Raw genomic sequence first — 26,902 nt, forward strand, 5'->3', positions numbered from 1 at the left:
AGTGTGATCATGTGCCTGACTGTGTGTGTGACCGAGCATGTATTGTGTGAGTGTGATCACGTGCATGACTGTGATTGTGTGACCAGGTGTGAGCATGTGGTGACTGTGATCACACGTGTGACTGTGTGATCGTGTGTGTGTGAGACTGGGGCCGAGCCCGGGTGTGTTGCGTGGCCTGAGGAAGGCCCACTGAGGCAGAGGGCTTGTCCTTCCAGGGGACCCGCCTGGCATGGGCAGGAGTCTCGAGGAGCCCTGGCCCTCCCAGGAACCCTGTCTGCGTGCGTGAGCGGCAGGAGGGAGGCGCACGGTAAATCAGCATCTGCAAGCGTGTCCTGCAGGGCTGCCTGAGGGCTTTCCTCTCATCCCTGAAAAACTCAGCCCTCAGCTCGTACAAAGGTCTCTTTTTTCCTCAAGCTTCAAAACGAATAATTTCCGACCCCTTCAAAATGGCTTCCTGAGAACCCCTCCTGGCCGGAAGGGCGGGCAACGCGGCGGCCGTGTCTGTGTCCCCGGGACCCCGCGCAGCTCCCGGCAGCCTGCAGGGGCCAGTGAACTCATTCGGCAGGGGTTTATGGGGTGCTGACTGTCCCCCAAGGATCACTCCGGGCTCTTGGGGTTCAACACGGTTCATAGCGACGTCTCTGATCTCAGGGGCACATGGCGTTGGAGGGACAACTACAGCCCCCGCATACGTACGTAAATGTCCCGTGCTGAAATGCTGGGTGAGGGTGAGGTCCTGTCGTTTCTGGCTAACAGCAGAGGGGAGGCCACAATCAATATGCCTTTCTTCATTTACAAAGATAATATTATTGACCCACAGGCTTTTGAAAGTAAAAACTTTCCCTAGTGAGAAAATACCAGTGGGCAAGCTCACTCTGCCCTCTGTCCCCAGCCACGGCGGAGCCTCGTGGCTCCCGCACCCCGGCTCCTCCCCTCCTCGCCCCTATTGCTCCTTCTCCTTGTCCAGATGGCGCAATTCCACTCCTCATCAAGGCCCAGCTCCAGCCCTGTCCCTGCCGTGGGCAGGGTCAGTCTCTCCCTCTTGGTGCTCCGCCTGCACGTTCCACGTGACCAGGGAGCGTGCGTGTCACAAGCATGGGGATTATTTGCTCCGTGTTTGTCTCAGCTAAGCTCCTTGAGGCCAGGGGCTATGTGTTGCCTATCGCTGACTTTCCCAGAGCCTGGCGCAAGCCCTCCTCCTTCTTAGGAAGACCGGATGGGTGGGTGGGCAGCGGATGGCTGGATCAAATCTCCATGGCCCACCTTGATATGATGACAGATGCAAGCTACAGAGATGGCAGCAAGGACCACGCAAGGGACAGCATTTTAGCAGTGGCGGATGCTGAGTCTGGGCTGCGTTCGCATTTTTATAGATGATCTGGGAAAGGAAGTTCAGGGTGAAACCCTCTTATCCGTGGGTGACACAGAGCTCTTTGGGTAGTGAGGTTCCACACGAGTAGGGTAGCCCGGGGAGGAGCTCCTGAAATGGGAGTGGGGGGACACGTGGGAGGTGGCTTCAGCCCGAGGGCGAAGTGGAGGCAGAGGTTATCTGAGGTCAGAGATGGAGCCCTTGGGAGCTTAACGCAGGCAAGTAGGAGCCAGGATCTGGGAGTCACTTCATTCAATCAACGATTTAAACACCTACTGTGCGCTGCACTGTGCCCAGGCCTGTACCTCCTGCCCTTGTAGATCTCAGTCTCATGGAGAAGAATGCTCTCAATATAGTGGGAAAAAATAGACATAGAAGGAAATAAGCAGAGAGCAGATGGGCCAGTGCAAATAGAAGAATATTACAAAGTGCCGTGAGACCTCTCTGCTGTCTGGCGTGGGGACGGCCGGGGAGGAGTCGCTCACTCTATGCTTATTTCATGAATATTTCAGGGCATTTACCGCGTGCTCAATTCTGAAGGCACGAAGTTAAACAGAGCCTTATCTGAGAAGAGCTTCCTTCCAGTCCACTGGGGGAGATGGATTAGTAAAGTGTGGGAGGGGCCCTGAGAGGCGATTTATGATTCAGAAAGAAAGTTCTCTGAGGATTTCACTGAGAAAGTAAAGTCTTACCCTAGTCATCCTTGAATTTCATTAATCAGAAAAGAGGAGATGCGGACAATCCCAGCAGAAAAAGCAAAGTGGGCAAAGGTTCAGCAGAGAGAGTGCCAGGGTGTGTTGGGGCAGCTGCAGGGGCTCGAGACAGAAGTGGAGGCTGCGTGGTGGGGGGTGGCCGCGGGACAGGGCTGGTGGGAGCCGGCACAGGGTTGGCCAGCAGTTTGGGGAGCCCCTGAAGCATTTCAAGAAAGACAAGGGCATGATGCAGGTTACTATTTTAGAAAGATTAGCTAGCTAGGCACAGTGGAGTGTGCCTGTAATCCCAGCTACTCAGGAGGCTGAGGCAAGAGGTTTGCTGAGCCCAGGAGTTTGAAGCCAGCCTGGGTAACATGAGATGCTGTCGGAAGAAAGGAAGGAAAAAAGGAAAGGAGGGAGGGAGGGAAGAAGGGAAGGAAGGGAGGAAGGGAGGAAGAGAGGAAGGAAGAAAGGGAGGGAGGAAGGAAGGAAGGAAGGAAGGAAGGAAGGAAGGAAGGAAGGAAGGAAGGAAGGAAGGAAGGAAGGAAGGAAGGAAGAGTGGATGGATATTCCAGTCTTAGTGGAGAATGGGAGCAAAAGTGAACCCGGCAGCTGACAGAACCTCTGAAATCATCCAAGCAAGAGTTTACGCCTTGGGAATAGAATAAATGAATAGATCCAGAACGAGCAGAGTGGAAGTGTCTTATGACATCGGCCTACAACCTTTGGGAAATGTCATTCTCTTAGTGTACGTGCAGGGACAGTGCCAAGCTCAGGACCTAGATGAATACTAGATGGGAGGGGAGAAAAGCACACCAAAGTCACGGGGCCAGAGCTGGGCTGTGGCTCTGTGACCCTGGGCAGTTATCTGAAATGCCTGAGTCCCTGCTGGGACTGCTGTGAAAATAAAGGCAGATAACATAATTTTGAAAGCTCTTTATAAACAACAGGGTCAGCAGCTGGAGTGATGTTGGGTGGTTTGGGCTCCTGCACATTGAAAGATAAAAACCGAGGCTGGAGAAGGTCCCAAAAAGGGCACTGAGGTGATTAAGAGGTTGGAAAGGTTTCTTTAGAGAGACACAGTGAAAATATTAGAGCTAGTCAATCTGGAAAGAACAGAGAGAGGGTCCCAAAGTTTAGGCTTCATAGCACAGGCGTGGAGAGGGACTCTGGAGTCAGACTGCCTGGGTTCAAATCCTGCCTGTACAACCTAGGAGCCACATATTGCCTTGGGATGACAATAATAGCTGATTGTTGTGAGGATTGACTGGTGTAATCATGACCCAACTGTTGTGAGGATGAAATGACACAGTGCAGGTGAAGAGCAAAGTGCACTGAGTGACACATGATATGCATTTCAATCACCAGCAGCTATGACGTTACTAACTGGGAAGAAGATGAGCACGTTTAGTCCCAGATCCTGCAAAGGGAGAGCAACACCACCTCCCTTGTGCTCAAAGAAATACAAATAAGAAAAGGTAGAGTGACCTCACACAGCGGTTCAAAACCGATGAAATCCATCATTCCAAAAGAATCCTGTGAACAACCCCGGACTGTCATCCTGCCCATCAACAGTAGTAGGCGGGAGTTGGGTAGCAGCTGCCTCCTTTCTTTCATTGTTTAACTTTTTATTGTGAAAATTATCGAACATCCACAAGAGTAGAGAGAATAGTAGAATGAGCACCCATGCGTCCTCATCCAGCTTCATTGACTATTAACATCAGAAGCCAATCTGGTTCATCCAGCTGCCCCCTGCAGACAGGGCATGCACCAACCCAGCTCCCCGGGCAGCATTCATTCTCCTCATTCTCCTTGCTTGCTCTTCCCTGAGCGAAAATGGAAAATGGCTTGTTAAGTGTCATTGAATCTCAGTTTAGCTTCCTTTACATTGAGCTCAATCATTTAAGTTTATGCAATTTATCATCACAAAGCATCTCTTGGCATTTTTATCTTTTCCCCGATTCTTCTCTGAATACTTCCATTTCCTCCTTGCCCACAGTGGATTTTGAACCCAGAACAAAACACATGAGTCTTGTGAGGGTCGATCCAAGGATTACAGTGATGTGAGGCTCAATGCAAAGCCCACTTCCCACCCAGCTCTAAGCTCCCAGCAGCCCCAAACTGTGTCACAGTCCTCGAGTCCCTTGCACACACTATGGCTTAACCCTGAGTTGCCATTTTTTTTTTTTTTTTTTTTTCTGAGACAGAGTCTTGCTTTGTTGCCCAGGCTAGAGTGAGTGCCGTGGCATTAGCTTAACTCACAGCATCTTCAAACTCCTGGGCTCAAGCAATCCTACTGCCTCAGCCTCCTGAGTAGCTGGGACTACAGACATACACTACCATGCCCGGCTAATTTTTTCCTATATATATATTAGTTGGCCAATTAATTTCTTTCTATTTATAGTAGAGACAGGGTCTCACTCTTGCTCAGGCTGGTTTCGAACTCCTGACCTTGAGCAGTCTGGCTGCCTTGGCCTCCCAGAGTGCTAGGATTACAGGCATGAGCCACCACTCCCAACCCTGATTTGCTATTTAACGAATCTCCTGGATGTCAGCGAGGGAGCAAGTACATGGAAGGAAGAAGGAAAGGAGAGCCCTCAACTTTGGCTGCACCTACATGGAGAACATTTTCGCAGCCAAGACAGCCTGGGACAGCTGTGTGTCCTGATCCCAGAACGGTCCCTGCACACGGCACACCCCAGACCACACGTGGCAATATGCCTATCGTCACTGTGAAAGGAAGAGCCTTCTGCTGACACATCGAAAGTACTCAGATCAAATCCCTTGTGGCTTTGGCTGTCATCAGAAGCCCTCCCCTGAGATACAGCTGAATCACATACTGCATATCGTTAGTTGGTGTCTAATTTGTGGGGCTGGCAGCCTGGAATGTAGTGATTGCAAATGATACCAATCTCTGAGCTGAATTCCAGAGTGAAACTGCTTCTAAGAACTCCATAATTAAGTGTGGCAGAGACTTATTAGGCATTTACTATATGCAAAGCAATTCATGTGTTGGCAACACTTGCCAAAGCCTCGAAAATAATCACAATTGCTTGCATTTGCATTGTGCCTTGCATCTGGCATCTGTAATATTAACAGAGGAAGTTTATTGGGTGCCCGCTGTGCACCAGGCACTATGGCAGCAAAAACCTCCAGACAATACTACATGCATTGTTACCACTCTCCATGGTCAGATGAGAAACCGAAGGTTTGCTATTTTTAAGCAAATTTCCCCAGGGTCACACAACTAGTGAGCGGTGGAACAGGATTCAAATCCAGGCCTGTCTATCTCTCGGGTCAATGGGTTTGACGACTAAACCACACTGTCTCGTAACTCTAACAAAGTAATCATTATTTGTGAGATAATCATTATTATTCCACTTGTATAGATGAGACACCAACCCCCGAGGAGATTTTCCCCACATGGCAGCTAGGCAGTAGCAGAGCAAGGCTGCCCCCACGTGCAGCCTCAGAGTGGCCCGTGTGACAGGAGCAGGCCGCCCAGTGTTGAGACAGCTCAGTCCCAGGGACCCAGCCTTTCCTTACTGCTGGCATAGTGCTCAGGCTGGTGGGGAGAGGCCAGGTGTTTTCTACACTCACAGGTACAAACAATGTAGCCCCAGTGACCCTCGCAGAATATTGTTGTTATACTTTTGGCCTGAACCCCCAAAGCTGCAAAGACCACCACTCAGCCAATACCACATGTGACTATTTCACCCAGCAGGAGGTAAAGAGCCAAGCCCCACCCACCCTTTTATAGTACAGAGAAGCAGAGAAAGCACCCTTCTCAAAGGACCTGATTCTGAAGAGGCTGAGAGACTCCGCCTGCATCCCACCCAGCGGTGTGAGTACCAGCTCTGCATTTCCACAGTGTCCATTTTCTGCAAAGCATCGGAGGCTAACCTAGTGGGCTCAGGATGACAATCCGACTGCTTGCGATTTTCTTTTTTTTTTTTTCCTTATACTTTTTCTATAATTTCTTTTTCTTTCTTTTTTCAGACATCAGATCTGCCAGTGCGATGCTTGCATTTCTTTTTTTTTTTTTTTTTTTTTTTGAGACAGAGTCTCACTTTGTTGCCCAGGCTAGAGTGAGTGCCGTGGCGTCAGCCTAGCTCACAGCAACCTCAAACTCTTAGGCTCAAGCGATCCTGCTGCCTCAGCCTCCCGAGTAGCTGGGACTACAGGCGTGCGCCACCATGCCCGGCTAATTTTTTCTATATAAATTAGTTTGGCCAATTAATTTCTTTGTATTTATAGTAGAGATGGGGTCTCACTCTTGCTAAGGCTGGTTTTGAACTCCCGACCTCAAGCTATCCTCCCGCCTCGGCCTCCCAGAGTGCTAGGATTGCAGACGTGAACCACTGCGCCCAGCTGCAATGCTTGCATTTTTAACATCCTACTCCAAGCACTACCTCTGTCAAGGAGCTGGGGACAAGTCAATCGAACACTTAGACCCCATTCTCCACCAATAAGATGCAAACACTACTTACCCTCCCCATCAACCGCTTAGGAAGGTTGGAAGAACAGACAACTTTGCCAGCATGCTTTGAGATCCTAGGAGGAAAGACACAGAAACTCCTTTTCCGCCACGATCACTGAGAAGGGCACTAGTTAAGCACTGACAGTGTGATAATTGAGGTAGAGTGGGGTGAACGTCCATATTTCAGTGCTCGCCAAGAGGGACCAGCACCTGCAGGTAGGCAGGAAGAAGTAGACTGTGGGCCCTCGTTTTGGACCGTGTTGTTCACAAAGCTTCCCTGCCTCTCACTTTTTGGGAAAGTGCATAATCTATTGCCGTGCTTGGCCAAGAGCAAAGAGCTTTTTTTAAGTTACACCTGGCAGCATTTATCTCATCATGATCCTATGAATTAGATACTATTCTTCTCTATAGATGACGCGATCTGGTTCCCAAAAAGTGAAATCTTGATTCTCATGCGCTAAGGAGACTCTTCCCCTCCTTGGTCTTTCTGGAAGCCTTTGGGAAGATGCCCTCCATGGCCCTGGAAGAGCTAAGGAGCAGTGAGGTGTATGTCCCTCTCTGCCCGACTCCTACCCCCGTAGCCTGTCCACAGGAGGCTCATTCTAGTCTGAGAGGGATTGTGGCTGGTTGGGGAGATGCTGGCAGCCGGGCCGGCAGCTGGCTTCAAGGCCACCACCAAAGCCCACCTCCTGGCTCCAGCCTGCCCTATAATTAGGTGCTTTAATTGGCGCTCTGTTTATACTTGGCCAGAAGTGTTGTCCTGGCTGAGGCCTCACTCAGACGCTGCCTGGCTGCAGCCCCCACCCCCCCGAAGATGGGTTTATTATGAAAGGGACAGTGTCTGGGGCCACATATCCCAGCTTCCGCAGTAGACTGGGAGCTTGGGCTCGTCCTCCTGTAGAGTCATGGCTGATCACAGTGCTCCACTCTCCCTAGAGTGCTGTTTTTAAGAAACTGGGCTCCACATCGCAGCTGTCATTGCCGCGCCTCACCCTAGCCCCATCAGCCTTCTCCAGTGAGAGAAGCTTCTAGATGAGTAGTGGAGCCCTAGAGGTTTGATCCAGAGTGAGACCAACTGCTGCTACCAAATGGAGTCCGATCTCCAAAGTAAAGCCGCTGGCAACTAAAACGCAGTTCCTTTGATTAGGCTTTATACCTAAAGTATAAAGAAAAGGAGGAATGAATTAATTATGGTATCTTCCTAGACACAAGTATTTGAAATTTTTATTCTAAAACAGGATATCCATGAAAGGAAAAGCATGGTCCTCCTGTGCAAAGCTAGTTAAACTGTCTTTACAAACAGAATTTTCCTCCTGGCTTACCTTGCCTGCCGTCTCTCTGGCCCCCTCTAAACCCCCTCCTACAGGGTCAGCCATCCTGCCCCATTGCCAGGTACCCCTGAGGTGCCAAGCGCTGCCTAAGCACAGTCACTCTCTTGGAGTGCTGTGCAACATTGTTGAGGAGCTGAGACACACAAAACAATCTCCTCTGGGAGAACATCTTACAATGTGCCAAGCAAGCTGGGCATTAAGAGTGACAGAGTTGTTGGGGACTGGAGTTAGGGACAAGGTGAAGTCAAGGGAGCAGATGCAATTTGCAGACGGGGAAGAAGGAAAGGCATGCGTGGGACATGAGGCACATTTATACAGGATCAGGCTCACCTTAAGAAGGTCCAATCTGACCATGAAATAGCAGCTTCCTAAGCAAGTGGGGCGGATGATAGTGCCAAATACTGGAAGGAGTTTGGTTTTGATCCTGTAGGGCAGGAAGGAGCCATTTTAGTCTTTACAGCAGAGGGGCATGATCATAGTGCTGTTTTAGCAGAATTATTTCCTTGGAGGTGTGCATGATGGGTTGAAGTAATGATCCCAAGGCAGGGAGGGCAGCAGAATATTCTCCAGGGTTATGGCAGTGAGACTCAGCAGCAACACGAGGACAAGGCCAATAACACAAATGTCTAACTCTTCAGAGTTTCTAGAGTATTTTCTGTTATATTATCTCATGTGATTTATCCAACCAGTCCCTTGAGGACAGTACTATTACTCTCATTTTATAGCGGAAGAGATTAAGACTCAAGGGGCTAATGGCCTCCCCCCCACCTGCCCTTCTGATTAGAATTTGGACTAGAATCTGGGTTGTTTCTTTCCTGATCTTCTTTTCCTTCCGATACATGTACCTCCCTCCTGTCTTATTTTTCATAACCCTCTTAGCACCCAAGCTAGGGAAATACCAATGGATGCTCAAAAATGAATATTATGAAAAAAAAAAAAACGAGTTTCTTAGACAAAACCTGCTAAGTAATTCTGAATGATTAACTTGTCTGTACTGATACTACAATATTCTTTGCCCTTTCTAACCTGTCTATCCATCAATTCCATAAATGCAGTCAACAAATCAAGTGTTAATTATGTGCCAGGCTCTTCACTAAGTAGTTGAGGTGAGCAAGGCACATTCTAGTGCAGCGATGTTCAGCTGAACTTGCCGTGACGGTGGGAATGTTCCACGCCTGCGCCGTCCAACACGGCAGCCACCAGCACCTGAAGCATGGCTGGCGTGATGAGGAACCGAATGTCTTGTTTTATTTAGCATGTGGCCGGTGGTGAGCGTTTTGGCCAGCGCAGCTCTAATGGCTCTTGGAATGGTGTTACAGACAATGGGGAACTCCACCCTCAGTGGCGAAGACAAACTACAGGGGAAATGAGTCTTTTTGTGGGATCAGTGGGGGCTGCCGTGCTGGCCGATTGCTGCCACTCCAGAAGTGATGGTGGGCCTTCAGCCTCCTCTCTTTTTCTGCTCAAGGAAATTGTCTTTCTGATAGGCTAAAACTGGCACCTCATTTTCCTGAAGAATTATTCTCCTTGGGTCTGCATTACTGAACACAGAACAGTGATCGGGGGATTCCAACCTGCATTGCATCTGGGAGATCAGCTGGAGGGGCAGGCTGTGCACGTGTGGCTTGGAAAGAGAGTATCGGGTCCCTTCTGTAAGCACAGGGAGGCTCGAGGAGCCACCTGGAGGAGGGGCTGGAGGGTATTGCAAGTATGGCTTCTTCTCCGTGACCCCTCCCTCCCTGCGGGCTAGTCTTCATGATTAGCCCAGCCTCTGTTTGCCCACTCAGTGTTATCTGGGGTTAAGGAACCAGCCCAACTTCCTCCCTGCGGTGGGTGGGAGGAGGAGAGGAGCCGCAGCACACAGATACTCACAGGCTCTTAGAACAGGAAGGGGCTTTTGAGAGCCATGTGAGCCCCTTTTCATTCTCCACGATTGCTGGAAAGTTGGGGGACTTTCCTGAGGCCACAGAGTTAGTGACAGAGCCAGGAATAGAAGCCCCACTGCACCGCCAGCCTGGTCCTCCCCACAGTCAGGTAGAAAGAAGGCACAGGTCGGAGCGGTGGAATAGGCACCTGACAAGGATTTGTAAGTCTTGGGTTCTAAGGTAAGCCCTGCACCAACTCACCATGACCTTAAAGAAGTCATTTTTCTTCTCAAAGCCTCAGCTCCCTGCACCATGCAATGGAGAAGTCAGACTACACGATTCTCCTCCTTTCGAGGTTCAACACAGAATGTATATAATGAAAGGTAACCCCACTGCACCGCCAAACCACACACCACCGTGAACAAAAGCACAAGGACTGTGCAGCTCCTCTTCCCTCTCTCAGGGTCTCGGTCCATAGAGAAGACCCAGATGACCCAAGTGGCAGGTGGGAAAGAACCTGAAAATTTTATACTTTGGGTTTTTTTTGGGTTTTTTGGTAAGGAAAATGAGGATCAGGTTATGGGTTTGAAGGGAGAAGGAACAACTGGGGCCAGAAGGTGTGGCTACTTGCAGTGCTGATCTGCCACCAAAGGGCTCTGTCCAGCCAGCTTCAGAAAAGCCTCCAACATGAATGAAGGTGGTTGTGCAGAAGAAGGCATTGCATGGCCTCTGCTCTCAGGTCCCACCACAGTGGTTCTCAGCCCGGAGCTGCTTATCTTCCCTCCCACCCCACCAGCCCTCCTTATCTGCCAAGCAGGAAGCAGGGCAGGGGAGAAGTGACTCATTTAGATCCTCCTCTGAACTGGGAACACAAGTCAACTTAGGCTTTGTCAAATCAAGCTCAAGGTCCTACAATTCTGAGACTGGATTTATACTTAGGAAAAAAAAAAGAGAGAGCAAACTAGAAAGTCCTTTTATAAATCTCATGGCTAAAAACAAACCTGGTATAAATATAGGTAATGAATTATAATTAGCTTTGCTTTTCATTGCTTTGGTTAATTTGATTCTCTGTTTCCTGGGGCTCGGAGCTAATTACAGCAGTCTTTTGTGTCCACACATTGCAGGGTCCTTCTCCCCGTTACCGCGTGGGCACTGTTCACAGGTGTTCCCAGGCATGTCATGAGCTGGTTACGGAAGGGGGCGATTCATTAGGGTGGAAGGAACCAAGCCCGATTTAGGCGTAAGCACTACCATGTGTTGGCCTAGCAGGAACCAAGGCTGACCGCCTTCAGGGGTGGCATTGGAAGGTGACAATATGAAGGAACTGTGTGGAGAGTTCTCAGAAGTGTTTGGCCTTGAAACCCATGCAGAGCTACCCAGAGCTGAGTCAGGTCCTCCTTGCACTCCAGAAATGTGGAACTGTGTCTTGACACTCGGAGCCAGTGACAGGATCCGATTCTTCAGCTTGCACGTTTAGAAGCTGAAGCCTAACTCTGCCTCTCTCTCTCTGAGCTGGTGTCCTCCTCTTTAACATTTGCCTCCAAGACCTGCCTGAGGATGAAATAAGGTATTGTTACATGACACAGGCCTTCTCACACTTCCTTCCTCTCCTGCGTCCTCCGCTCTGCACCCATGTATTTCCAGTGTCTAGTTTCTAAATCCCAGAGAAAGGGCGTGTTCGGCTCTCTGCAGATGCACCGTCCTTCGCATCTTTGATGGTTGCAGCTGCTGCCAAAGGCTGTGGCGCCCCAGTGTGGAGGGCTGTGGAAGGCCTGGGGACACCCAGTGTGGAAGAAGTCAAAGGAGGAAGCTGGACCCCAGGGCAGGAGGGCTGAGCCCCGAAGGAGGAGCCATCTGTCTGCCCTGCCAGGATCACGCTGTAGGGCCAAAGTGAGATGCTCCCTATGGAGGGGATCGATCTCAAGACCTCTCACATTGGCACTGGCCCAGGAGCTCAAGAGGTTGCCCTAGATCAAAAGGAAATTAAGCAGCAATCTAAGCGACAAAGACAGAAACAGCAATGGAATGTGCAAGGAGCACAGTCTGGTGCGTTAGGTGACCAGGCTTCGTGTCCTGGGCAAATCACTTACTTCTGTGGATCTTAGTTCCTCATCTGTAACAGGAGAGGATTGAACTAAGTGATCTTGGTCTCCAAGGCCTGTGATATGTAAGCATGGTATTGTATCTCAATGCATATACCATTATTAGATCCCGAGTCTCTTTGTCTACACACATACACACACACATATAGACACACCACAACTTGCTATCACACTCAGGTCTGAGCATGTTACAGTAGATGTTGTGGATTGAATGTTCATGTTCCTCCAAAGTTCCTATGCTGAAATCCTTACCTTCAAGGTGATGGTAAAGGGGGGAGGCGTTTGGGAGGTGATGAGTTCATGAGGGTGCAGCCCTCATGGGTGGGACCAGTGCCCTTATGAAAGGAACCCCGGAGAATGCTCTCACCCTCCTTCCACCATGCGAGGATACAAGGAAAAGTCAGCAGTTTGCAACCTGAAAGAGGGTCTTCCCCAGAACCCGACCCTGCTGGCGCCTTGATCTGGGACTTCCAGCCTCTAAAACGAAGATAAATAAGTTTCTATTGTTTGTAAGCCACCTAGTCTATGGTACTTTGTTATAGAATCGCAAATGAACTGAGAGGGTACACATCTGGTCAATCTCCACATTTCAGATGGTGTAGCTGTATTTTCTCAATCCATAATGTAAAATTAGTAATGTAAAATTGCCGTTCGGGCTCTGTTTCCTTCCCTACTAAGGCATTGAAGGAGGAGGGCTCTAAGGGGTAAGGATTCTAAGTGCTCAGAAGTCCAGAGGGAAGACAAGACCCTATTTAAAAACTTAGGCCGGGCGCAGTGGCTCACGCCTGTAATCCTAGCACTCTGGGAGGCCGAGGTGGGCGGATTGCTCAAGGTCAGGAGTTCGAGACCAGCCTGAGCAAGAGCGAGACCCCCGTCTCTACTAAAAATAGAAAGAAATTAATTGGCCAACTAATATATAGAGAAAAAATTAGCTGGGCATGGTAGCGCATGCTTATAGTCCCAGCTACTCGGGAGGCTGTAGGATCACTTGAGCCCAGGAGACTGAGGTTGCTGTGAGCGAGGCTGACACCACGGCACTCACTCTAGCCCAGGCAACAAAGTGAGACTCTGTCTCAAAAAAAAAAAAACTTAGCCACTCCTTTGAGTCAAGGCTTCCTCGGGGTCCCTAGTCTGGCGAGGGCTTCAGTGTGTTTGCTGCACCCCAGAGTTCAAGTTGCCTGGCTCCCTGAGCTCTGGGAGCTGAGGCACTGAAGGAAGAGGTGGCAGGAGGGGACAGCTTGGGGGACTGTCGTTGGGCCAGCAGACAAATGGCTGCCTGGGGAGTTTCAGACCCTCTCACTTCCTGGCGTGTTTGGTAAAGTCCCATTTATAATATCTAAAGTACCCCATAAAAAGGGAAGCAGTAAATCATTTCAGGAGATTGAGCCTGGCCTCTCTTAGCAGCTTAGCAGTGTTAGGACAGGCAGGGTGGAATTTCCTGGGATTTCAGCTGCAGAGTAAACCTCCTAGATCATCAGCCAAGAACTGTTTTACCAAGGGCTTGGTCCAGGAGAACCCCAGAGCAGGCTTAACTTAGAGTTGGGAAGGCAGGCGAGGGCGGTCAGCGGTGGGGCTGAGGGTGAACCCGGCAGCTGCAAAACACAGACCTCGTGCCAGACTCTGAGCGGGCCGCCTCCTCAAGGGCATGTCGCAGAACCACACAGACCTGGGTGATCAGCCTTGGTTCACACATGCAGGGACTGCGCTTAGAGAGGTTCTGTCTGTCTGATGCTGAAGTTGTCTTCCCTGCCCCTCTGCTCTACCCCCCTTTCTTAAGTCAACAAGCCTTAGCTCTCGGCCTAGAATGACCCAAATCACGTTTTACCTGGTGGCAGGAATGCGATTCGATGCGTTCATGTTGAAGGAGTCAGATCTGGGTAGCCCCTCAGGCCCTTCGTGCTGAGCTTGGTCACACCTGCTCATTTCAGCTGCTGCTCAGTCCACGTTCCTTTCCTGCCTATTTCCCCTTTCCTGAAAACCTGGGCGTATTTGTTTTTTTATTACTCAGTATTAAAAACACAGTGGCTAAAAACACACACATTTATTATTTCTCATATTATTATCTCTGTAGACCAGGAGTCCAGGCCTGGCTTGCCTGGGTTCTCTGCTCAGAGTCTCACACGGTGGCCATCACTCCGTTGGCTGGGCTGTGTTCTCACCTGGAAGCTTGCCTAGGATCCACCTCTAAGCTCACTCAGGAGGTTGGCAGAATTCGTTTCCTTTTGTTTGTTTGACTGAGGGTCCCAGCTTTTCGCTTTGTTGGGCAGAAGCCACTGTCAGGTCCTGGAAAGGCTGCCCCTAGTTCCCTGCCCCGTGGCTCTCTCCACAGGCTGTTCACAGCATGCGGCTGCTTCAAGGTCGGTGGGAGAGTGAGTCTCTTAGAGCCCTGTATATGCGTCATCATGGAATCAGAGAAGTGACACACATCGCCTCTGCCATATTCTGTTGGACAGAAGTTAAGTCATGGGTCTCACGTACACTCAAGGGAAGGGGATTATACAAAGGAGATTATACAATAGCAGAAGGCAGGATTACTAGCATGTCACCTGAGGGTCTGTCTGCCACACTGGATATATATAGCTTTAGCAAATACTGTGCCAGCTACAAAAACAAGAAATGGTCTCTACTTCAAGCAGTCCACAGTCTATTGCAGAAGACAGATAATTTTAATATAATTGGAAGGTGCTAAAAGACAACTACCTGGCTGTTACGGGTGCCCAGACCAGGCAGGGACAGCTTCCTACAGGAGACAAAAGCCAAGTGCAGTGTTAAAGGACAGGCAGGAGCTGGCCAGGTAACTGAGGGTGGAGTTGGCCTTGTAGAAAAAGGAACTGGCAGGAGAAAGGTTTGAGTGTGAGACCAAAGCCAGGGGCAGGGTATTTGAGAGTGACGCTGAAACGGGAGACAGGGGTGAGGCCATGAAGGGCTCCGTGTGCCATGTTAAGGAGTTTGCACATGCTTTTAGAGATGAAGGTCTCTAAAAATAGGATGGGAAGCTTTATGTTGTTGAATTCTGGATGGCAGCAGGTATCTAAACTAGACAGTCTGCTCTACTCTGAGTCCCTGCAATGCTCACTCCTCTTTCTGCCCCATCCTATCCCACACCTAACTGTGCTGGTGGACTCCCAAGACTGTTCGGTTCTTTTGCTAGCCTGGATTTTGGTCTCCGTGGATGTATCTCTTGAAATAAGTGATCAGCAGAGTGGGATTTGACTGTGTAGGAGTTTTTGCCATGACAGTATTTCCTCTGGTAGAATTTGACTTATATTAATAATCTAATTTGGAAGAGGTTTAGATCTTTTCCAGAGTGTCAGCCGGCAGGACTAAAGGGGCAGAGGGTGATTTCTCTTCAGTGGCATCTCCCCGCTCTCCTTCAAAGGTCCCCCAAGAATCCCATAATAGCAACCCGTCTTTCTGGTAGAGGACCCTCAGCTTAATTCTCCAAATCCAGTGCTAATTTTTTTTTTTTTTTTTTTTGAGACAGAGTCTCACTTTGTTGTCCAGGCTAGAGTGAGTGCCGTGGCGTCAGCCTAGCTCACAGCAACCTCAAACTCCTGGGCTCGAGCGATCCTTCTGCCTCAGCCTCCCGAGTAGCTGGGACTACAGGCATGCGCCACCATGCCCGGCTAATTTTATATATATATATATATCAGTTGGCCAATTAATTTCTTTCTATTTATAGTAGAGACGGGGTCTCGATCTTGCTCAGGCTGGTTTTGAACTCCTGACCTTGAGCAATCCGCCCGCCTCGGCCTCCCAGAGAGCTAGGATTACAGGCGTGAGCCACTGCGCCCGGCCAGGGCTAATTTTTGTTTGCTCACATATTTCTTATTGAAATGGACCTCAATCATTCTGAGGGGGGAGGTGGTCTGAGGGGAGGGTGTAGACGAGAACGTGGGTTTGAAAATCAGACCTGGGGTGAAACCCAGGCACTGACTGACTGAGTTGCCTTGAACAATGTTCCTAATGTTTTTACCCACCATTTCCACCACGTGTAAAGTGGGCCTGCCCCACCAAATTGGTTCAAGGATTAGATGAGACAATGATACCTGTAAATGGCACTCATATGGCAGGTACTTCATTAATGTTAGCTCCCTTACTCGCCCCCGATCTGTTTGCTGAAGTGGTAATATGGTGACTCCACTTAAGGGCAGGAGACGATACGTCTTTATATTTACAGCCCTTAAGACCGTTTCTGGAAGGCCGGGCGCGGTGGCTCACGCCTGTAATACTAGCACTTTGGGAGGCTGAGGCGGGCGGATTGCTTGAGGTCAGGAGTTCGAAACCAGCCTGAGCAAGAGCGAGACCCTGTCTCTACTATAAATAGAAAGAAATTAATTGGCCAACTAATATATCTAGAAAAATTTAGCCGGGCATGGTGGCGCATGCCTGTAGTCCCAGCTACTCGGGAGGCTGAGGCAGCAGGATTGCTTGAGCCCAGGAGTTTGAGGTTGCTGTGAGCTAGGCTGACGCCATGGCACTCACTCTAGCCTGGGCAACAAAGCGAGACTCTGTCTCAAAAAAAAAAGACCATTTCTGGCAACAGAGCTCCACTCAATACATGCCTGTTGAAGGGATGTTTAGTTGAATGAATAAATGAACGAACTGTTGGTTGGAGAAAACAGCGCCGTCACGTTTTGTAGGAAGTCCACGTGGAAGATCGTCACCCTACTTCACACTGTCGTGACCTGGGAGCAGAGTGGCCACAGCCGGTCCTGACACCCACCTGCTCCCCTCCTGACTCTCGGGAGGATATCGGGCCCAGCAGCCAGGCACACACAGAGGGCCACATCCTGCCTTTCCACCTGTGTGAGCTGAGCCACGTAACACAGTCTCTCTAAGCCTCGCTTTCCTCACCAGCGCAATGACGGAAATAATGGCACCTGCCTTGAAGGATGGAGGGAGGATTGGATGAGATCACCCATATTTAAAATGCTCGGTCCAGGGCCTGGCCCCTAGCAAACACTCAATAAATGTTAGCTGCTAAATTCCTTATCGAGACCAGTTATAGAAGGGTGACGATGGCTCTCCCTGGTGTGTGTATGTTTTCTCTGAACCCACCACGTCTGAGTCAGACGGAGCCTCTGATGTAGCTTTGGGCTGAAACCATTTCAGAGAGACTAAAAATCATCTCTGTTTCCATCAGTCAGAACATTGCCAAAAGAAATAAAGAAAGAAAAAATCATCTGTGCTTAAGTGGTTTTAGCTGATTCTAGTGGTTCGGTGGGGGGAGGGTAGAAATGGGAGGAGGAAAAAATTAGCCTCTCTTGTCATCTGCAGACTGAAAGGACTCCTCACTTTGGCCGGCTTCTCCCAGATCTTTTTCTTTTTTCTTTTGGTGGGGTGGAGTGGGCGCTGTACCCTCTTTTTGTTGTAAATCCCACCGGCCCAGTGGTGGCCGTGGAGGTTAACCTCGCTGACCCTCACTGCTCCTTTGCTCCCCAAGATCCCGCCGTGCCCCAGAGCTGACGCTCGGGAGGACGCGGGGCCCAGTGGGCAGGAGAGGGCTGGGTTCTAGCCACGCCTCTGCCCTGCATGGACGAGCGAGGCTGAGCAGTTCTTGCCGCCTGTTACTCACCTGTGCAGTAAGAACGGCAGTGATGCCCTGCCCACCTTGTGGAGCTGTCACGGGGACCCGTGAGAGTGATGATATAAAAGTCTTACGAACAGCTTCAGCACTGCCATGGCACTGGTGTCTCGCACCATTTTCGTTAAGTGAGCTCGGTCCTTTTCCTCCCTGAGGGCAGCCACTGCACTCTCAGTTTTCTGTATCTTCCCCCAGAACCTTTCTGCCTTTGACGCACCACAGAGCCCTGTCCCCCCCCCAGGAGTGTGGGGTTCGCCGTGCTCTGCGGTGGCCGCCCACCCTGCCCAGGGCCCCGCTGGACACACAGGCCACCTTTGCCCCCAGACCGGCTGGGCCTCCCTCTGCGGGGTGCAGAGACTCCACACAGCTGACCCTGTTCCTCCAGGGGTGGCCGATTGCCACAGTGTTCTGTAGAGCCCGCAACCTAGAAATGGAATCTCCCGAACTGACAAAGAATCGGAGACTGACACCGCAAACGTGAAATTGAACCGAGCGGCGAGTTGCAGGACTGACCCACATTCCGCTCTCAGATGCCTCTCAGGAAAAGTGTATGGAAGCCTGCGGAAATGGCAAAGTCCTGGAGAAGATCTACTCATAAAAGTACAAATCATGGCCATATTTATGGACCACCGGTTATGAACAGGGAACTGTGCTAAGTGTTTACACCTGCGATCTCGTTCTGGCGTCACCGTCCCCCTGGCTTGCTCTTGTCCTTGGGTAAGACAGAGGCAGCTTCTGATCCTCTGTTTCTCAGGAAATAATAATAGTTCAACATGCACAATGGATTGAACTTTGGAAACTTGCGTCTTACTCCCTTGGGAGGTATTCAGCTAGGCAGTGATGTGACTGCTCTGTAGAATGAGGAATAAAGGCTCCACAGAGAGCGCTTGTGACAAGATCTGAAGATCTTAGAGGAAAAAGACAACCCTCACCAGCCTCTGCTCGGTGCCTGACGGCTGCAGGCATCCAGCTCCGGGCTGTCACGGCTCCCTTTGGATACCTTCGAGGAGCAGAAACTCACGCCCTCCATGGACATCCTAGATGATTGCGGACAGTGCTGGAAAATGTTGCTTTCCTTTTGATCCCCCGGCTCCCAGCTCTCAGTGGCTTCCCACTTTCTTCCTGGTCGAATCCAAACTCTCCTGCCTGGCTCCCAACAATCTGCACTGTCTGTCCCCTTCTCTAGAAGGCTCTTCTGCAGTAGTCACCCATCGTGCCTTTCCTTGTGTTATTGCCTTATCTAAAAAGCTTTCTCTCCTCCCAAATCCCATACACTCCTCAACACCTTCCTAGGTAGCTGTAGATTGTTTTAGCAGAGAAAGGATCTGGGTCCACTGGTGCCCAGTCTTGAAATATTTCTGTTAACATGGAACGTACAGACATTTATTCCAGGGAAATTGCAAAGATTGATTCCATACTATGCATAGGCGTATGTGCAAATGTTATTTCTGTTAAGTACCTAATATATGTCAGACACTGTGCTGAGCTCTTCAAGTACATTATCTGATATGAATCATTACTCTACCCTGCGGGGTAGGTATTGTTATCTTCATTTAAGAGATTGGGAAAAGGAGGCTCAGAGTGAGTAACTTGTCCACAGCCCCACAGCTAGCTACAGTCTGGCTCCCAGGAGTGTGCTCTTTTTACACCGCAAACACTCCCACCTGTGCCTCTGTGCGGAAAAGCCTATTGATCTTGAGGGGAGGAAAGGCCTTGTCTAGATCCCAGAGAGACTTATAACAGAGGCAAAGAGAAATGTGCTTTATTATGTCACCACCCATGGGCTAATGGCTGGTTTCCCCATTACAAACGCCCGCCTCCCCACAGCAGAGGCCAGAGCTCCGGCCCCCTTTGAGCAAGAACAGAACGCAGCCTCCCCTGTGGGCAGGTGGGCCCTGCCTCATAACAACATGGGGAAACCTAAACAGCACTTTCCCTGCCAGCTACCCCCGGGAGAGCTGCCTAATAGGCTCTTTATGGGATGGAAAATAGAGGCTTGTTGATAGGACAGAAAGAGGGGCCTTGACATCGGTTGGGGTCCTTCGGCTGGAAGACCTGCTTAAGCCCCCAAATAGCTCAGTAATGCTTTTTTTCCCCTTCTCTGATTAGCTTTATAGGAAAGCCCAGAGCCTTTTCCTTCCAGTAGGCCAGCGGTGGTGGTGGCGTGGTGGCCCCAGCAGGCGTGCTGTCCCATCGATTGTTAGATGTGCGGCTCTCAAACAGGCCACGGCAGCTGAAGGCAGAGGCCATTAAGCCCAGCTAGCTGAAAGGGTTCACCGCCAGGAGACTGATCCTGAAATTGGGTCTTTATGATCAATATATCTCTCTCCATTAGTTTCATTTCCTCGGAAGGAAATGGGCAGGGCCATTATGGTTGGTGTTATTGACAGGCCCGTCTCCCCCCCTCCCCCAGCCCCACCGGGAGCAGGCTCGTGGGCAGGACACTGGAGATGCGGCTGAGGAACGGAACTGCCCTGGCGCTTTGCAAGCCTGTTATCCTGGCCTCGGTGACAAAAAGTAGCTGGAATTCCTGTGTGAAGTCGGTAGAATAAATGATTTGGTTTTACAGGAAAGAGTGACCAACTGCAGCAGCTACAGAAAAGGGTGGCATGAGTGTGGGCGCAGTTGGAGGCGTTTGTCTGGTCTAAGTGCAGTCTTGCCTGGCCGTCAGGAGACGTGGACAGGTTGGTCTCGAGATCCTTTGCAGCTGGGAAGTCACTGCTAATCACTCACAGCTGCTTCTGAGGATGTCGAGACACTTTATAGATGTCACATCTTTCTTAAACTCCCTGTGGGCTTGTTCATCACTTCCTTTTTCAAGATGAAAAAACTAAAGCACCAAAATGAGAAATGGCTTTTTTGCAGGGAAAGGGCACCTGAAAACCAGTGCCCATGTTCCAGCTCCTGCAAGAACCTGCCAGGGCAGCAGTACGTGGCCAGTCCCTGATTTTACTTTAGCCGGGAAGGCTCGGCTAAAATCACTGCCTCCCCTCCCTCCCTTCCTTGGCTTGTGCAGTTCTTAGCTGCTCCTCCAATGCATCCCCCACCTTGTTTGGCCTCTGACCATCAGTTAAATGTGGGACTGAATCCAAGTGTACCTCATGGGCCACTGGTAGCTGGGAGGGTGACCATATCAGGAACCGCGGTCTCCACGATGCATGGGCAGCGGGAGATGGGAGGGGCTGTCGCGTGTGAATTCAGGGGACTCAGCAGGTTGCTCTGCCAGCGTCTCCCACCCTGGCCACTGGAGCGCCTGGCTCTGCTGGCTCCGTATTTTGTCTTTTTGCCCCTCATATGGGACTGTTATGCACGTTGGGGAGACTCCAGCCCGGGAACCAACCTAAGCCGATGGGAGAGAAAAAGGAAGCATGCTGACTACAGCGTGGGGGGAACTGAACCTTTGCCAGAGGAAAGAGGTAGAATCCAAGAGGAATACCCAAAAGCCCGAGAAGCGAGTCACTTCTGACGCATAGAAAAAAAGGCAGAGGGAACTTCTCCTTTTTAGATTAGAAGGAGTTTTTGGTGTTTAGTCATAAAAGCCTCTTTTTTTTTCATGTCTAGACTTGCACCTACAGAGACTGGATTTGATTTTACTCACTTTTTTTTTTTTTGGATGCTAAAGGAAGGCCTCTGTTGATTTTACTAAGGTAAATATCTGGGGCACAGGCCCAGAGACAGACAGACAGACACTGAAATACTCAATATGCCCAGCTTCCTCCGCTGTCAAGAAGCCCCCTTCCAACCTGGAAGACACCCCAGGAATCTGGAGTAGATCTCCATGATCACACCCAAGGAGGGCCACACTGGCCACTTCTCTCCAGGTTCCCAGGGACGAGCTGGCAGGGAGGCCATCAGCTGGGACTCCACGGGGCTCTGGCCTCAGTGCTTCGACAGGAGTTCCTGCTCTGACCCGAGACAAGGATCCCAGCCCATGCAAGCCATTCAGAGGGTGAAGGGAAGGAGAAAGTTGGTCGGGCTGCTTGTGCAGACCCCCAGATTATGGGACTCAGCAGGTACTTCAGAAGAGGAGTGACAACTCTTTCATGGGGGTGAGCTCCACCTCAGAGAAGAAGGTTAGCAGACTAGAAGCGGTTGATAATTAATTAACCACTTTGGCAGCCACCGCCTGGTGTGGATCACTTGCTCCCAGCCCACTGGAGTCACTGTGTTTGTCATGTTTAGACCCCACCTCCAAGGCATAAGTCATTTGGAAGCCTTCATGCCTGAAAATTTACGTGCCTTTAAGTCCCAGACATGGTACCCAGGCTGCTCCTGGGCTGTGGCTGTGACTTTAGTGTCTTCACCCTCCGCTCACAGCTTCATGGACGGTAGCCTCACCCCTACACGTTACCTGTGACCACTCTGGGCATCATCTGCGGCTCAGCTGAAAACTATAGCAGGCAAGGGCTCATCTGGGGTCTGAAGACTCTTGTGTCACCCACCCAGCGTGACTGGTGCACTGTGGGGGGGGGGTGTCCCCACTGTCTCCTCGTCTCCAGTGGTTAAGGGAGAAGAGAAGTTGGAGGGCGTGGTAGCTGCCAGGGTCCTTCTCAGCAAAGTCGAGTGGAGAGAGAAGCTTCTCCTAGTGAGAGTGTGGCCTCTGCGAGTCACGAGCTATCACGAACTGCCCGTCCTCTCCTGCCGTGGACACAGAAGCGGTTGTCACTTAGGAGAAGGAGCATAGGGACATAAAGTGGGATATAGCAACGGGACATTTTTACTTGGCTCTGGCATGTGTCTGTATGGGTACATTTTACCTGCCTCTGGACTGGGTCCTGCTTCCAGCCCCCACCACACACTGGTGGCCCCAGCCCCTTCCCCACCGCAGTCCAGATTTCTAATAATCCTTGATAGTAATTATTTTTAAAGCTAAGCACAATACAAACTTCAAGTAACTGGAAAGTTCAACGAATTAGTATTCTACTTAATTGAATCAAGGTCTTATCATTCTGAGGGAATACATTTCCATTTCCATTGGCATATATATCACCTCTTGTTTTTTTACCACAGGTGGCAGATATTTGAGTTTTGTCACGTGGCAATAAAAGGGGAATTCTCCTTTGCAGGCACGCGATGAGCCACTCTAGAGAACCGGGGGGTCTGGGCTAACCTATCCACTTCAGTCAGGGATGTCTTGGGTATTTATTGACCTCAGTATTGAATGAGTTGGGAGCAGAAGGTATTCCTTAGACAGGAAGTAGGAACTCAATGGGTGGCCCAAAAGAAATGGCTGGAGTATAAAACAGGAAGAGACAAGGAAGCAAAGTCAAGCTAACAAAACACATGGTACCTAACAACATGACCTGTGTCTGTTAATGATGCTTGGTCCAGCTATTAGCCTGAAGCAATAACTAAACTCTTTGTCCACCATCACCCCCCCCTCCCCAGCCCAAACTCATTTCTACTCCTACATTCTCATTCAGGAGATGTCTTTACCCATTCAGGTGATCTCTCGACCTCTGGAGTAGTTTAGTGTACAATTTGAGAACCTCAGGCTTAGAAATTGTCCGCTGTTGGGTTAGATCCCCTATTCTGGACTCTTGGCACACTGCACATCCCCGTGATGGCCCTTCGAGTATTGGGTGGTGATAAGCTACTTGTGTGTCTTTCTCTGAGGCTGTGAACCCTCTCAGGCAAAGATCATGCTCTCCTCTTTGGACACCAGCGATATTACAGGGCCTGGCTGGCCTACAACTGAGAGAAACCGAAATAACAGGCAGGTCAGACACAGTGGAACCCCAGAGAACCAGGTGGCCCTAGAGGAAGTCAACCTGGATGGCAGTCAAGCTCAAATCTATGGTTCTGAGAGGGAACGAGAATCCCACTGGATCTGGAAATGGTCCCAGCCTGCACCTGCCTGGTCAGGCCTGAGTCAGCCGAGGGAACCAGAGGCTGATGTCTCAGAAAGGGGCCAGCAGAAAGCTACACTCCACAAACTCTTGGTTTTGTTTTTTGGTTTTCATTTGGTTTCCTGGTAAGAGTTCCTTAGGAGGAGAAGAAAAAAGAGAATGGAAGGGAAGCAGAAGGGAAAGGAGGGAAGGAAGGACAGGAGGGAGAGGGAGGAAGGGAGGGCGGGAAGGAAGAAGGGAGGAATACTTTGTCTCAGGCAAGCTACCGGGAAAGGGATTTTTCCTTTCCAAATCTCCTTCAAAGGCACGAGGGTGTCTCTGTGACCCTGGGGCCAGACCAACCTTGAATCCAAAAATCAATGGAGATTTCTGCACAGTGGGAGGAATCCCAGACGCCGTGGAACGAGGCCATCAGTGGGTGCTGCAGGTCCCTCCCCTTTTGGCTAATAATTTCCTCACAGCTGTGGCCTGATTTTTTGATTGGCCATTGTGTTTATCTTATTTGTGCAGTTCTTCCCCATCCTTAGTAGACATGTGATTTTGCATCATTTTTTTTTTCCTTATTCTGCAACAAATGAGCCCTAGACATAATTGGGAAGGTTGGGACCAGGATCAGAAGTCAAATTTGTGTTCACATATGATAGAACTTCAACAACTCATGTGTTCCACCGATTCTAACCAAGAGGGTCCCATTTAAACCACTAATTGCTATAATTTGTTGCTAAAATCCAATGGCTGGGTTACTGGCATTTTAGTTTAAAGGGACATTCCTCTTTTATCTGCTCAGGGTCTCAGGCCATCTCTCAAGTGAACCCTCTGCCAACTTCTGAGTTGTTCTGAGGGTGGCAGACGTTCAGGCTCAGTCTGGGGTTTGGGGTCCACCCCACACACTCCCACTTGCCCTTGGCATTGGCCCCACTGGATGGCCCATGGATGTGGGTGCTCTATGGCAACAGGCTTTCTTCAGCAGAGTGGAGTGTTCTCCTGCGCCCATGTTCGGTCTGTTCTGTGGGCAGAGTTCTGGGAACAAACTCAACGCAAATCAGTGCCAGCCTAGCAGTGGGTGAAAGGGTAGCAGGGTTTGCCCGTGACTCATGACCCAAGGAAAATGGGACCTTACTCCTCTTGCAAACTGCCTGGGGAATTGCAGTCCCCTGTTTCAGATAAATAACTAGTTTCTAGAAATTTTCAAAAAAATAAAACTTTAAAGCACATTACTGCCAGAAATTTCTTCCTGGTAGCTAACTTGAGCCCTTTGTACTGTAGCCAAGATTTATTTTATTTTGGCCGACCCTTACCAAAATGGTAAGGGTCTTTGATGCACCAAAGTAGGTGCATCAGATACAATAACCCTCCACAAAATGAGGACCTCTCTGACTAGGTGTTCTCCACAATGAAGAATTTGAATTTCCTTAACCTTGCATCACAGTCTTATCACCCAAACCTTTAATTATCTTTTTCAATTTATGTCTTTGAACCCTTTCCAAAACTTGTCTTTTGAGTTACGGAGACCATAACTTAATTAGATCTTTCATTTCCAGAGGATACTCCTAGCGCTTTGGAAGAAATAAATTAAATTTCAGTCGGATATATTTCATTGGAGGAAGGGTGTAGAAAAAAGAAATTGGATCCTTTGTATAAATAGCACATTGTCTGGTACCATAAATGAGTTTTCCTTTTCCCAATTGTTTCTGAAACAATGGGTCCTTTTTTAGTCAGTTTACTCCCTCAGAGATTCTAACCTCTGAAACATCATGATTTGCATTCTTCTGTGGGTACATGACTTCTGTATGGAAAAAAGGGAGATGTGTGGATCTGATTGTCTGGTAAGCTGCGAGGAAACAGACGAGCCAGCAGTTAGGTACCTGGTCAAGGTGCGGGGATGGGCATGCGTGGGGCTCTGTGCTTCTAGCCTTTTCTGCACCAGGTTCTGTTCCGGGGGCATCAGAGGGGGTCTGTCTTGCTTCTATGTCTCTTACAATGCTGTTCTCATTAGCTGTGCAGATTGCTTTATTCTGATCCTTTGGTATCCATGCTCATGTTTTCATGGGGGACAAGAAAGGTCTCTAACTTACCTTTGTGCTGGAGCAGAGCGATGGCGCCTGGCCTTGGAGTCTGGCCTTCTCTCAGCCACCACCTTAGCCAGGCTGCTGTACACGCCTTTCTTCGCTTCTTTCCACCTGGGTTTTATCCCGTGCGAAATGAAGAAGTTGGACTCACAGGTGATCTCTGAGGTCCCTTCCAAGCTGACCCAGCCAGTCTCCCAGCATTGGCTGTTCTAATTGCTCCATAGAGGGGTAGGACAAGGAAGGAGGAGGTGGGTTCAGCAGACAATCGGGAAAAGGTTGTCAGATTCCCTCTCATCTCTTCTACCTCCCAAGGACCCTGAATCAATAGAGTGAAAAGGGACAAGAATGATCACCTATTGATCACCTACAATGTGTCAGGCACTGTCTAAGACTCCTTATGAACACTAGCTTATTTAATCTTCACATCTCTCTCTATGATGTACGAGGTGTCTTCTACCTCCACGACCCCCACTCACCTCCCCCCAATCCCCAGCCAGATGTGTCTATGTCCCTCAGGTCTCCCTTGAAATGTCACATCTGCAGTGCAGCCTTCCCTGACCCTGACACCAGCTTAGGTCTCCCTGCCTATGTTCTTGTGGTCCCCTGTGCTTTCCCTCCATTGCACATTGACACCAATGTAATTAAATAATTATCTGTATAATTAATATTTTCACGCTTACTCGACTGAAAAGGCACCTGCCTCCTTCAGGGCAGGGACCCTATACATCTTATTCATTACTATATTTCTAGAGCCTAGCACAGTGCTGGCAAAGTAGTTGAGAGTCAGTAGATATTTCCTGAACAAATGTAAGCATGAATGCATGAATGAATGAAAGGGTGGATGACTAGCAAAGCTGTATCCCAACCCAGAACTATCTGGCTCTTGGAGACCTGTCTGTAGAATTTCAGAACAGCGCTCCTTGTAAGCTTGAGCACTGGGGCCTGCTGCTATAAGCATCCTGTGGCTATCGACTCATTATTAGTAGGGCTTTGAGTTGTCTGTCCAGAATAGGGAATGAGAGCTGCACTGCTCTGGCCATTCTCTTTTACCCAGTGCTGCTTGTCCCCAAAGGTATCTATAAAACAGTTGGAGATGATGGATCCAGACTGGGGCTGTTGGTGGTGGTGTTTGGAAGCGGGTAGAGGGAGGCGATGAATTGAACCAAACCAGTTGTCCTTGTGGGCATTCAGCCCCGTGCCTTAATGACCATCAGCGCCACTTCTAACCCATCCTGCCAAGGGGCTGCAACAAGAATCTGCTCTGTCAGGGATCTGGGTCAGTGAGAATGAGTGGGTGAAGAGGAAGGAGGAAAAACCAAGACATGACAACCTTTTAGAGAAGCAGAAATAAAACGCTAATGTGGAAACTGCTGAAAATAGACTTGCTTGGGCTGTCAGGCTGCATGCAAATCCAATGCTAATTACATGGAAATTAATTACAAGTCCTAACTTCCATATGCCTTGATGTGACCCGTGGGGAAAAACCTGCTGCCGGTGTCTCCCCCACCCCGCAAAGGCGCGGCTGGAACACGGCTTTGATGTTGCCTCCTTCACACCC

At 49.8% G+C, this 26,902-nt stretch overlaps 1 protein-coding gene across 2 annotated transcripts in view; it reads left to right on the forward strand.

Annotated features, from left to right (window-relative positions):
• UBASH3B (ubiquitin associated and SH3 domain containing B) overlaps nucleotides 1-26,902 on the forward strand; it is a 142,979-nt gene that overhangs the window by 81,717 nt on the left and 34,360 nt on the right. The window lies entirely within an intron of this gene.

This window comes from Microcebus murinus, chromosome 4 (genome assembly GCF_040939455.1).
Source record: "Microcebus murinus isolate Inina chromosome 4, M.murinus_Inina_mat1.0, whole genome shotgun sequence".
Taxonomy (NCBI): Eukaryota; Metazoa; Chordata; class Mammalia; order Primates; family Cheirogaleidae; genus Microcebus; species Microcebus murinus.